Below are 12,783 nucleotides of genomic sequence, written 5' to 3'. Positions count from 1 at the left end.
AAAGGAGTGCAGGCTCTGCACCCACCCTAATCTTATCAGCAACTCCACACTTGAACTGTTGCTATAAAACTCCTCATCAAATCCTCCCGGGTTAGGGACATACAGTTTTTCAGGGCAGGAGCCCACTGTGTACTCTTTGCCTGGCAAAGCAATAAAGCTATTCTTTTCTACTTCCTTTAAAACTGTTGTCTCTGAGAGATTTGATTTGGCACAGGTGCACAGAGGCTGACCTTTTGGCATCAGTGTTACTAAAAAAATTAATAGACAAATATAAATGTCCTAAACATCTGGTGCCAATGTCTCCTAAGAACCCTGATGGGGTACACCAGCTCCTTGACAAATGCAAAACCCCACAGATGCTTCCTGGGTGTTATTTATTTATTTGAATATTTATTTATTTATTTGGCTGTGCTGGGTCTTAGTTGTGGCATGCGGGATCTTTTAGTTGCAGCATGCAGGATCTTTAGTTGCAGGCATGTGGGATCTAGTTCCCTGACCAGGGATCGAACCCAGGCCCCCTGAATTGGGAGCGTGGCGTTTTAACCGCTGGGCCACCAGGGAAGTGCCTCCTGGGTGTTATTTAAAGCCATGCATACCAACATGCCAAAACTCTGGAATTACACTCCAGGGGCCTGGGGGCTTTTCCCAAAGACTATATGCATATCTCCCGTTAGTGGAGGCAGACCCAATCCTGGCGAGGTCTCTTGGGATACCCCGTGGAAAGGAAAGCAGCCACCCACAAAGAGGGCTCACAGTGACATCATCCAAAAATTTCTGGTAACAGCACATAAGATTAAGGTAACAGGATAAAAACAGGAAGTGGAAACTGAGATCAAAAACTGTACCTTAACTGAAATTAAAATATTATTTAAAGATTTTATGCATGGGGAAAGAGAGAGGGAAACTAATTGGCTATTGTGGATTTCTTGGATTTTCTTGTTTGGTTGGAACAAGACAGTCTCTGAATTGATATTTACAGCTGCCAAAATGTGTCAACTGGCTGGTATCTCTAAAGACACTAAAAGCCATAACTTTCTTAAAGATTCATTTGAGCTCATTTCCTCCGAGATATTACAGATCCCGAGGCCCCTGGACTTTCCCCTGTATGCGGCAGAATTAGAAGTATGAGTCATGGGTGTCCCTGCCCCCAAGGGAAAAGGTGACAAGGTTACCAATCTCTTGTGAGGAGGAAGAGGGAAATGGGAAGGCAAAGGCCCTTAGAGCCACTGATATTCGTACCAGGGGACTTCCTCTCCTCACTTGGATGTTTAGTGCCTGGCACCATGACCATTCTTCCATCACAGTGACTACTGGTAAGGCTCACAATGAATGGAAAACATTAAGATGAAGCCCGTCTCCTGCTGCGCAAAATTGGCATGGTTCAATAGGTTTATCATTTCTGTGACCACAGTGATCCAATATCACTGTGCCAGTGACCCAATACACTATGCCAATCACCACAGTGATCCACCCCTTTTCATTTTCAACCCTGAAAAAGCCCACTCTGACCTGGAGTCCAGAGGATTATTTTTAGAAGGTACTCCCCTAATTACAGGGCAGCACTACTACATTTTATTGGGACTGCCAAAACCATCCAAAAGGCACTAAAACTCCAAGAAGAAAACTTAGATTCTTTCTCTGTCCCTTGAAGATGTAAATCTTAAAATGTCTTTGAAATATAAACACCCCAGGAAATTACTTGTCAAGGACAAATACAAATCTTAAAAGTCTTCTCCACAAATATTAGTAAGAAGCTTTAGCCATTGGAGCAGGTAACCTTAAATTGTTCCATCTGCCAACTTGGATTCAACTGTTATTATAAACTAATGAGTTTTATATTGTTGTATGTGATTCATAGCTAACATTTTGGAACAGAAGCTATAGAGTGTCTGTGTCTGTCTGCCCATTTATGTATATCTATGCATGCACGTTATATATATGTAATTTTTTTCTTTCTCTACCTCTGGATGGAAATGCTAAAATTAATTTCTAAAAGAGATCTTATTTAATTGGTTTAAAAATAAATAGTTATCAATTAAGTATTCCTAAAACTCAGAAATACAGTAACTAACTCAAATGTTTTTTGAGTTCACATGATCCGGGGTAATCGCTGGTAAATAAAAACTGGTTAAATTAAAATAGGTATGTCTTTAGAGTTACCAGCATTAAATAAAATGCAGATTGGGACCTCCCTGGTGGTCCAGTGGTTAAGACTCCACACTTCCACTGCAGGGCGTGCGGGTTCGATCCCTGGTTGGGGAACTAAGATCCCACATGACACATGGCCAATAAATAAATAAATAAAATGCAGATAAACAACTTTTATTCTCCCTGGGCTTACTAGTCAAATAAATTCATGTTATCTCCATTACAAAATTTGTCAGCAAGAAAGGTAGTTTTGGATGATGGCTGACTTGTGTCTAATGAACTTTTTGTGGGTAGTCTAAACATAATTGTTGGGAGATAGATAAATGTAAGTGGGATAAGAGTTTTTAGGTGAACTTTACTGCAATAATTATGTGTTATGGTATGTCTACTTAAGAATAGTTTCCCAAATCTTTGGTAACTTCCACCCTGAAAATTTTGCTAAGTTAAATTAAATGATGGGAATTCATTTAATGTCCAGATCATTTCCAAATATGATAAAATACTGAAATAGGAATTGCTCAACAAGTCTAAGTTTACCTAATTTTGACCTCCTATTACAGAGGAAACGGTATTTTCTTCTATTAGGAAGCATGTCCTGTGCCACGTTGAAAAACTATACTATGAAGAAATGTATGTTTCTAGAAATTATGAAATGTATTCATAAATTTGCCAATCTAAAGAATGCTGATTTAACAGTTCAGTTCACAAGTGCTTACTTTTTTTTTTTTTTTGGCCGCACCGCACAGCTTGAGGGATCACAGTTCCCAAACCAAGGACTCGACCCGGGCCACAGCAGTCAAAGTGCCAAATCCTAACCACTAGACCACCAGGGAACTCCCCACACATGTGCTTACTTCTTAGTGTTCATTCGAAATTAAGGTTCCTAAAGGTTAAGAATTCTAATTAATATGCATAATTAAAGCTACTAGAAATAATAAGGTAAACAACTCTGTATGCAAGGAAAGTAGGATTTTTATTTTTGGCTTAGAGAAGGTATGAGGTATGGAGATGCACTTTTGTTAAGGGAAAAGAAAGTAAATTTTTCCTAAAGTAAAACTGGTTATTTCAGAATGGGAAAGAGGAAAATAAAGGATGAAGTGGTATAGAAAGTTGGGAAGAAAGAGAAAGGAACAGAGAAATTTACCTTGTGGGGTCAAGTTGGCTAAAATGGAATTGTTACTATAAGGGTTTTTTTAAAAACATAGGCTTTAGTATCAGTAGTATGCTTACGTATTTTCTTTCATCTGCTAAAAGGACAAAGTTATCTTGGAGCATTGATCTACTCCTCGTAAGAGATTACAAAAGGTTTTTCTTTACCTTTTAAGTAATCTGGCTAGGAATCAAAGATGTTGTGTTTTACCAAAATATTTTCCTCTGCTTCATGTTATCCTAATCAGGTGTTTGATTACTAAGAAAACTGAGTCTTCTGAATATTATGAGAACTCACAACTCTGGGGCCTTCTGTATTTGCCTTTTAAATCTTTTGTCACTTTGGTTAAGTAGATAATTAAGTATTTTTTCATAATGATCTGTGATGTTATTTAGTTAAGTGTCCAAAACCTTTTGATATTTTGGACAAACTTCCCCAAATCAAATTCTAAGTGAAGTCTTTTTGACCTGGGAGTAACTTTGGGATTTTCTAGAGGTCTAAGGAAAACTGGATTCATAAAACTGCTAACAAAAGATCAAGGTCAATAATTAATTACAGGGCTTCCCTGGTGGTGCAGTGGTTGAGAGTCCACCTGCCGATGCAGGGGACATGGGTTCGTGCCCCGGTCCGGGAAGATCCCGCATGCCGCGGAGCGGCTGGGCCCATAAGCCATGGCCGCTGAGCCTGCGCGTCCAGAGCCTGTGCTCCGCAACAGGAGAGGCCACAACAGTGAGAGATCCGCGTACCGCAAAAAAAAAAAAAAAAAAAAAAAAGAATTAATTACATAGGGACTTCCCTGGTGGCACAGTGGTTAAGAATCCGCCTGCCAATGCAGGGGACATGGGTTCAAGCACTGCTCTGGGAAGATCCTGCGGAGCAACTAAGCCTGTGCGCCACAACTACTGAGACTGTGCTCTAGAGCCCGTGCTCCGCAACAAGAGAAGCCAACCCAATGAGAAGCCCGTGCACTGCAACGAAGAGTGGCCCCCACTCGCCACAACTAGAGAAAGCCTGCATACAGCCATGAAGACCCAATGCAGCGAAATAAATTAATTAATTAATTAAAAAAAGAATTAATTACATAGGATTGAATGAACTGCTGAGGATAATTATAATTTTTTAATGCCTTTTGCTTGAAGCACTGTTGGTTCTTTAATCTTTAGTTTTCCAGATTTAAGGAAACTTTTCCTCTTAACCTATGACTTACAGTAATTTGGTAAAGTATATCTTTGTGAACAAAGATGAAACAATTACTTTTCCCTCCTACCTGATCCCTCCAGAATTTGGAAACTCCCATTGAGTATTCTTATTTTCATGGCCATATAGTTATTTGCATAAGGGCAACAAGAATCTGCTCTCCTTGTGACAGGACAAAATTGGAAATGTTGATTATATCACCAAGGTTTTTGACAGGAATATCATATTTGAGAGAGACATACACAGACTCAGGTATGGCCAGATGGCTTTAAGGAAATAAGTTGACTTTATAGAGTCAACAAACCCCTTGGAAAAATCACCATCGTACCTTGCTTACAGGGTTTCAGCAGCATTATGAGATCACTTCCTGGAAGGCCCAAGAACCTCAGGATATTTTGGGAACCTCAAGAAGAGAGAGGAATTCACCCAATTCTACAGGTATTGCAGGCAAAGTCTGATGGTAAATTCTAGGCTTGGTTTCCTAGCCTCAAGAGGCATTTAAAAATTCAATCTGGAGATTCCTTATGAAAAGTTCCAGCAAGGCAGACTTAAAAGAGCCTATATGATCAATCACTATTCTTGCTGCATCTATGTAAATAATCAGGCCACGTTTAATGAGACTAGACTTATTTTGCAAACAAATTAGTCTTACTTTGATTATCTCTGATAGAAATGGGAGTGAGTATATAGAGAAAAAAATTATGTTTCAATGGAAAACTATTGTATACCTTGGAGACATCAGATTCTAGTCCTGTTAATCGTCTTTGGCATTTTGTTTTGTACCTGTCAACTGGACTGGATGCTGAATTCTTCTTGTTTCCTCCCATATCTGGCTACAACTCTCCAGACTAATGTTTCCAATTTTTCTCCCACCCTCTGCCTTGGAATCATTAAGAACAAAAACCACCCTTTCCCCAAAGCTATGCAGGCTGAAGTGGGACAACTTGATGTAAACTTCAGAGAGATCTCCACGACAGCTCATGTATGGACAATCTTCATGACTGTTGCTATGTGGGCCACTAAGAAAAATCACCAGAGACATTCAAACTGCAAACCAGGAAAATCTGTCAGATTGCCATTGTCTGCCCTCATTCCACCTGAAAATGCCTCAAGCCTGACGTCTAGAAATCTTCTTGACTGTTGCCTTCAGAACTCAGAAACTTGGATTATGATATGCTCCGGTCATGAACCTTTTTTGTTTGCTTGTTTCTTCTGTTTCCCTAGAAATGCCTCTTATTAAATACCTGATCCAAGGGAATTCCCTGACAGTCCAGTGGTTAGGACTTGGAGCATTTTTTTTTTTTATTTTTTTTTATTTTTGCTGTGTTGGGTCTTCGTTTCTGTGCGAGGGCTTTCTCTAGTTGTGGCGAGCGGGGGCCACTCTTCATCGCGGTGCGTGGGCCTCTCACTGTCACGGCCTCCCCCGTTGCGGAGCACAGGCTCCAGACGAGCAGGCTGAGTAGCCGTGGCCCACGGGCCCAGCCGCTCCGCGGCATGTGGGATCCTCCCGGACCGGGGCCCGAACCCGCGTCCCCCGCATCGGCAGGCGGACTCCCAACCACTGCGCCACCAGGGAAGCCCAGGACTTGGAGCTTTTACCACAGAGGGACTGGGTTCAACCCCTGGTCAGGGAACTAAGATCCCACAAGCGTCGAAGGCAAAAAAAGTTTAAACAATTAAATAAATAAATAAATAAATAAATACCTGATCCAAATACCTGCATCATGTAGGCCTAACTGGGGAACCCACCTGCATCACTGCTTCCAAAAATGGGATATAACCCTTTAACTCACCTATTCTCAGGACTAAAAGACTGGTTCGATGAGATATAGAGCAATCTCCCAACTCAGGACAGGTTCAACACTACTTACACCAGATGGCCCAAGATGTTAAAGTATTCCACAATCTTACCAAATCTTTGAACAGATTGCCAGCGCCCCCCCTCCCCCAGAGATAACTGATCTACTTTCAAGACTGGACTTTTCAAGTTTGATACAATGGCTATGGACTGAATTTCAGACTATTGCCTGTATAATTATTATCAGATTTGCTACTATAACCCTATTTAGATGTGCAATTTCTGGTTACAATGTACCCTACCCCGACTTTTAGCCAATCAGGTACCCAGCCAGTTAATGTCCTCACCATTGATTCTGATGCTTCTGCATCACAGGGAAGATTGCATTGTAAACCCTGACAGGTTGTTGGATTTTTATGTTTTTTTATAATGCAAGTGCCTGACTTAAGTTTTGATTGCCTATGTATCCACTTCAAAGATGACTATCTTTTGGGCAGGGGAAGCAAATAATTTTAAATTTCCTTCCTTCCTTCCTTCCTTTCTTTCTTTCCAAATACACCAAAGACTCATGCAATGCTGCTAGCATTGGATGCAATCCTGGGCCACAAGTCTGCACACTCTTTTGCAACTGGTTCTGTGATGGCTGAACCTTTCATCTCGCCTCTACTGTTTACTATGATCCCAGTGTTATCTTCAAATTAAAGAAACATGCCATCGTTTCTCTGGTAAGACTTTTGTTGTCAAATTACCGCTGCTGGATGTACTTTCTTTCTGAGCTCTGGTTTGACTTTCTTCTTTAAGTACTTTTTTTTTTTTTGGCCATGCCACGAGGCACGTGGGATCTTAGTTCCCCTACCAGGGATGGAACCCATGCCCCCTGCACTGTAAGTGCAGAGTCTTAACCACTGGACCACCAGGGAAGTCCGCTAGTTTGCCTTTCTTGACAGTGGCCCTCACCATATCACCCATACCAGCAGGAGGAAGTCTATTCAGTTGTCCCTTGATCCCCTTCACAGAGATGATAAAAAGATTTTGGCTCCTGTGTTCAAAGACGGCTATCTAGAATAAACACATTGCTAGCCACTAGATAAAAAGCCAGGCCGCCTCCCTGCATTGAGGTTCCTTTGTTTTAGCGATGTTGGTTGAATTTGATAACTGTTTGGGCCGCTTGTTTTTTCTCTTTCCATGCTTTAAATTTCTGTCCTTATGTTTTAAATTCACCAATAAAGAGTGAGCGCGCAAAAACCTTGGTCCCCACCCTTGACCCCAATAAAAGCAGAACCCCAGGCTCACACATGCTTTCTCTCTCTCTCCCCATGACCTCGCTGTGTGGCCCCAGGTGCTGTGTGACTTCCAGGTGCTGTAAGTAAAAAACCTTTGTTTTTTCAAAGTTTCCCAATGGTTGTTGCTGAAGGGTGCCAATCCAACCACATCATTGCTTGATAGGCTGAGACCGGCACAAAACACCCCACCATATCCACAGGGCTCTCCTTTCCTCATTTCACTGTGGTCTCTGCCCAAATATCACCTCCCCTTTCCCTGCTTTAATTTTTTTCATAGCACCATCACCAACTATCTGTTTTCTCTCCCCTCCTCTCCTCCTATTAGAATGTCAGCTTCATGAGAGCAGGGATTTTGTCTGGTTCACTGTTGTAGCCCCAACACCTAGAACAGCCCAGCACATAGCAGTCACTTGATTAATCTAGAATGATTTGTTGAATAAATCCCCACTGCCACCCTGCTGGTCCGAGGCACCATCACCCCAGCCCTGGACTCCTGAAGCAGCTCCCTAACTAGTCCACCTGGCTCACCCCCATGCCCACACTCAACCCCTTCTGCAAACACCAGCCAAGGGGATATTTCAAAACTGCCAACTGAATTCACTCCCCAGCTTAAACTCTGCAATGATCAAATAATTTGATAATTCCTCCAATTGATGAGATTTTGTGGAAATAGTCACTCTTACTGGTATGAGTGCACACCGGAGGGCAATGTGATAATATTTCTCAAAGTAAATAATGTATGTACCTTTTGTCCCAACAATTCCATATCTAGGAATTTATCCTCTAAGTAGGTTCTTTTTTTTCTTCATTGTTTTATAGAATTTAAAGAAATTTGTAAATTGTGGTAAAATACACATAACAAAAAATTTACCATTTCAGCCATATTCATGTGTACAGTTCAGCTTCATTAAGTACATTCATATTTCTGTGAAACAACCACTACCATCCACCTACAGAACCTTTTCATCTTCTCAAACTGGAACTCCATGCCCATTCCCCTCTCCCCCGCCTTCTGCCAACTACCATTCTACTTCCTGTCTCTATGAATTTGACTACTCCAGGTACCTCATATGAGTGGAGCTATACAGTATGTGTCCTTTTACGACTGGCTTATCTCACTTAGCATAATGTCTTCAAGTTTCTTCCATGTTGCAGCATGTGTCAGAATTTTCTTCCTTTTTAAGGGTGAATTCCATTTTTTAATTCCATTGTGTGTATAGACCACATTTTGTTTATCTATTCATCTGTTGATGGACCCTTGGGTTGCTTCCACCTCTTGGCTGTTGTGGAATAGTGCTGCCATGAAAATGAGTAAACAAATATCTATTTGACTTCCTGCCTTCAATTCTTGAAGAAATAGAATTGCTGGATCATATGGTACTATATTTAATTTTTTAAGGAACCACCATACTGTTTTCACAGTAGCTGCACCATTTTGAATTCCCACTCCTCTACATAGATTCTTACGTACAAGGATGGATAGATATGCAAGGACACTCACTACAGCACTGACCGAAGTAGTAGAAGCCACTTAAAGTCAATAAAGTTATTTACGTTAATAGAGTCACATAGCTCTATATACACTGATAAGGAACCATCTGTAGCACATCCTGTTAAATGAACAAAGCAAAGTGCAAGGGAATTGGGGGTAACCTTACTTCTAGGGATTGTCGCCATGGTATCCTGTTGCAAGATTGGCCCATCCACTGTCCACAGTAGCCTGGTCTCCCTAGGGGCTGAGTACACCTAGATGCTGGACTCAGGGCTGACCATCTGTTCTTGGATGTGATGAAAAGGCATTCTGTTCCTGTCATAATCTTTGATCATCTGCGATAGAAAGCCTTTGAGAGCAGTCATGCATAATGTGGGCTCCAGGTCAAAGCAAAAGGTAAAAAAACAAGAGCTATAGTTCTAGGTGTCACAAATCACTGTACCTTTCATCTAGGGGCTGCTGAGAACCAAGGACGTTGATTAAAGACATTCAGGAGAATTGGATGAAGGTTGGTCTTGGCACTCACCAGGGACTATAGTAGAGTATTTAGCACCACTGGCAAATCAGTCAGACCTGGCCTTGGCCATGATCATAGAAGCTGGGATTGGAGGGTGTGAATTTCAAAGAAGGTATGATTCTACAGGCCCACTGGTTGAGGACACACCACCCTCTCTTTGGACCCTGTGGGTGGGGTGGGGTAGGTCTTAACACTGTTTGTAAAAGTACAGAGATGGGAATAATATGACTTTGGTTACTGGAATAATTATGGTGTGGGGGGGGGGAAAGACCCCAGATCTGTGATCAGCCTCCATAGAAATATTTGCTCAGAAACATTGTCAGGATTGAGGAAGCCCTGAGGAGCCAGTATTATCTATGAAATCTTCCGTTCACTACTCCACAAGGACAAATCATAAAGTAATTGAGGCAGTGCTGATTTCTTGAATAATTCTTCAGTCCACTGTCTTAAAAGCATTGTGCAGAATATTCAAAGAGGATAAACAGAAATGTGAATTTCATAACTACTAAGATTTGTAACTGGCTGGATTTAAATATTAGTGTGATAATATGGTTTTCCTCAGAATCTTATTTTAGTAAGAATAACTGGGGAATTTCCTGGTGGTCCAGTGGTTAGGACTCTGCAATTCCACTGCAGGGGGCATGGGTTCAATCCCTGGGCAGGGAGCTAAGACCCCACAAGCCCCACAGTGTGGCCAAAAAAAAAAAAAAAAAAAAGAATAACTGCTATGTGACTGTATTAGGGTTATAAGCCAAATTATTTGAGACCCTAAAAAAGACAGTACTATCACAGTGTTACCAGTTAGCTATTGCTGCATAACAAACCATCTCATAACTACGTGGCTTATTGTTGCAGGCCAAACTGGATGTTAAAATAAGTGGATTAAAGTATGATGAAGATATTTACATTGTGTCAAAGTCTCTTCCCACCAAATACTGATTACTCACAAAGGGAAACTAATAACTATATGGTAGAAAAACCACCTTAACCAAATGATTACTAGCATCCTGTACAACATCATGTATCCCTTGATGTGATGCAGTGAGAAAAGGACATTACTCCTCTGATTTTCTTGCCAAAAATACATAATCTCTACCTAACTATGAGAAAATATCAGACAAACCTAAAGTGAGGGACATTCTATAAAATAACTGACCAGTACTCTTCAAAAGTGTCAGTCATAAAAGACAAAGACAGTTTGAGGAACTGTCATAGATTGGAGGAGAATAAAGAGACAGGACAATTAAATGCAATCTGGATTCATAGATTGATTGGATCCTGGACCAGAGAAGGGACATTGGTGCAAAAACTGGAAAAGATGAAATGAAGTTTATAAATGAATTAAGAGAATTGAATCAAAGCCAACTTCCTGATTTCTTATGATTGTACGCTGGTTATATTTCAACATTTGAGGAAACTGGATGAAAAGTATACGGGAACTGTACTACTTCTGCTATTTTTCTGTAAGTCAAAAATTACTACAAAATATAAAGATTAAAAAATAAAATACGCTTAGTGGTTTAAAATAATAGCTATTTTATAATATTTCAAGATTCTGTGAGTCAGGAATTTGGGCAAGACTCAGCAGGATAATCCTGCTCCACGCTGCAGTGACTGGGGTCACTTGGTGGTATTCAGCTTGTGTCTGAGTTGGTCCTGAGCATCCAAGATGATTTTATTCATGTGCTTGGCACGTGGGCAAGAATTGCTGGAAGGCAGGCCTCAACTGCGGCCCCCTCCTCTCTATGTAGTCCCTGGACTTCTCAATGTGGCCTCCCCTGCAGGGTAGTCAGTCTTCTTACATGGTGTCTCTGGGATCTAAGAGCTAGTATTCCAAAATACAGGCAGTAGAAGCTGCCAGTCCCTGTCTTGGTCAATTTGGGTTGCTGTAACAGAATACCATAGATTGGGGGGCTTAAACAACCAAAATTTATTTCTCACAGTTCTTATAACAGACAAGAACAAACCTGACTACCTGTCGGATCTCTTCCTTTAGCTCAAACCCTTGTGCTCTATTGCCCATGCTTACTCAAGCTGGCTCTGCACCTTTTGTAAAGAACGTTGCCTATAGCCTGAAATATACATGATAGCCCATTCTGGAGGCTCTGACCTTTAAAGGTATAACACTTTTCCCTTCGTATAGAGATAAAAAGTTGCAGAACAGGGACTTCCCTGGTGATCCAGCGGTTAAGACTCTGGCACTCCCAGTGCAGGGGGGCCAGGTTTGATCCCGGGTCAGACCCCGGCTCAAGGAACTAGATCCCACATGCCGCAACTCTAGATCCTGGGTGCCGCAACAAAGATCTCACACATGGTGATGAAGATCCCACGTGCCGCAACTAAGATCCGGTGCAGCCAAATAAATATTAAAAAAAAAAAGTTGCAGAACAAAAAATAGCAATTGCCAGTTAGAACTTCACGCTTTCACTGCCAAGGGTGTGGGTTCAATCCCTGGTAGGGGAACTAACATCCTGCAAGCCACATGGTGTGGCAAAAAAATAAATAAATGAATTAACTTAGAAAAGAAAATAACCATTGCCTTGTTGCAGGTTTATAGGAACATTGTGACCAGGATTTGGACAGCTGCAAGAACTAAGGATCCCTGAACCAAGAAGTGTGCAACAACCAGCCACACCTCCTCCCCCTTTTAGTACAAAAGAAGCCTGAATTCAAATTCAGGTAAGATGGTTCTTTGGGACACTAGTCCACCATCTTAGCCTGCTGGTTTTCCATATAAAGTTGCTACTCCTTGCCCCCAAAACTCATCTCTCAATTTATTGTCCTGTCATGTGGCAAGCAGTACAAGCTTGGACTTGGTAACATTCTGAAGCCTGGGAGTCTGAGATCAGGGTGCCAGCACAGACAGTTCTGGTGAGGACCATCTTCTTGCAGACTGCTGACTTCTTAATGTATCCAGACATGGTAGAGAGCAGAATGAGGCAAGTTCTCTCATGATTCTTATAAGGGCACTAATCCCATCTAATACTAATCACCTCCTCTAACCCTAAGCACCTCCCAAAGGTCCCACCTCCTAGTACCATCACATGGAAGATAGACGGTTTCAACATATGGATTTTGGAGCGACACAAACATTCAGTCCATAACAGTCCCTTACAGCCTGGAGCTAGAAACCGGCAGAGTGTTACTTTCACCATATAATATTAGTCAGAGCAGTCACAGAGCCTGTCTACATTCAAG

The 12,783-nt window shown here is 41.5% G+C and overlaps 1 long non-coding RNA gene across 1 annotated transcript; it reads left to right on the top strand.

Moving 5' to 3' along the window:
* The first annotated feature begins 1,715 nt into the window (after positions 1–1,715).
* Positions 1,716–12,300, top strand: LOC141279356 (uncharacterized). The gene is made up of 4 exons (XR_012333441.1): positions 1,716–1,772; positions 7,633–7,655; positions 9,522–9,576; positions 12,135–12,300. It is a non-coding gene; the product is annotated as an uncharacterized lncRNA (long non-coding RNA).
* The last annotated feature ends 483 nt before the right edge of the window (positions 12,301–12,783 follow it).

The sequence above is a fragment of the Tursiops truncatus genome, chromosome 8 (assembly GCF_011762595.2).
Source record: "Tursiops truncatus isolate mTurTru1 chromosome 8, mTurTru1.mat.Y, whole genome shotgun sequence".
In the NCBI taxonomy this organism is placed as follows: domain Eukaryota; kingdom Metazoa; phylum Chordata; class Mammalia; order Artiodactyla; family Delphinidae; genus Tursiops; species Tursiops truncatus.
The sequence above is the reverse complement of the archived record's forward strand: the minus strand, read 5'-3'. Positions and strand labels throughout refer to the sequence as shown.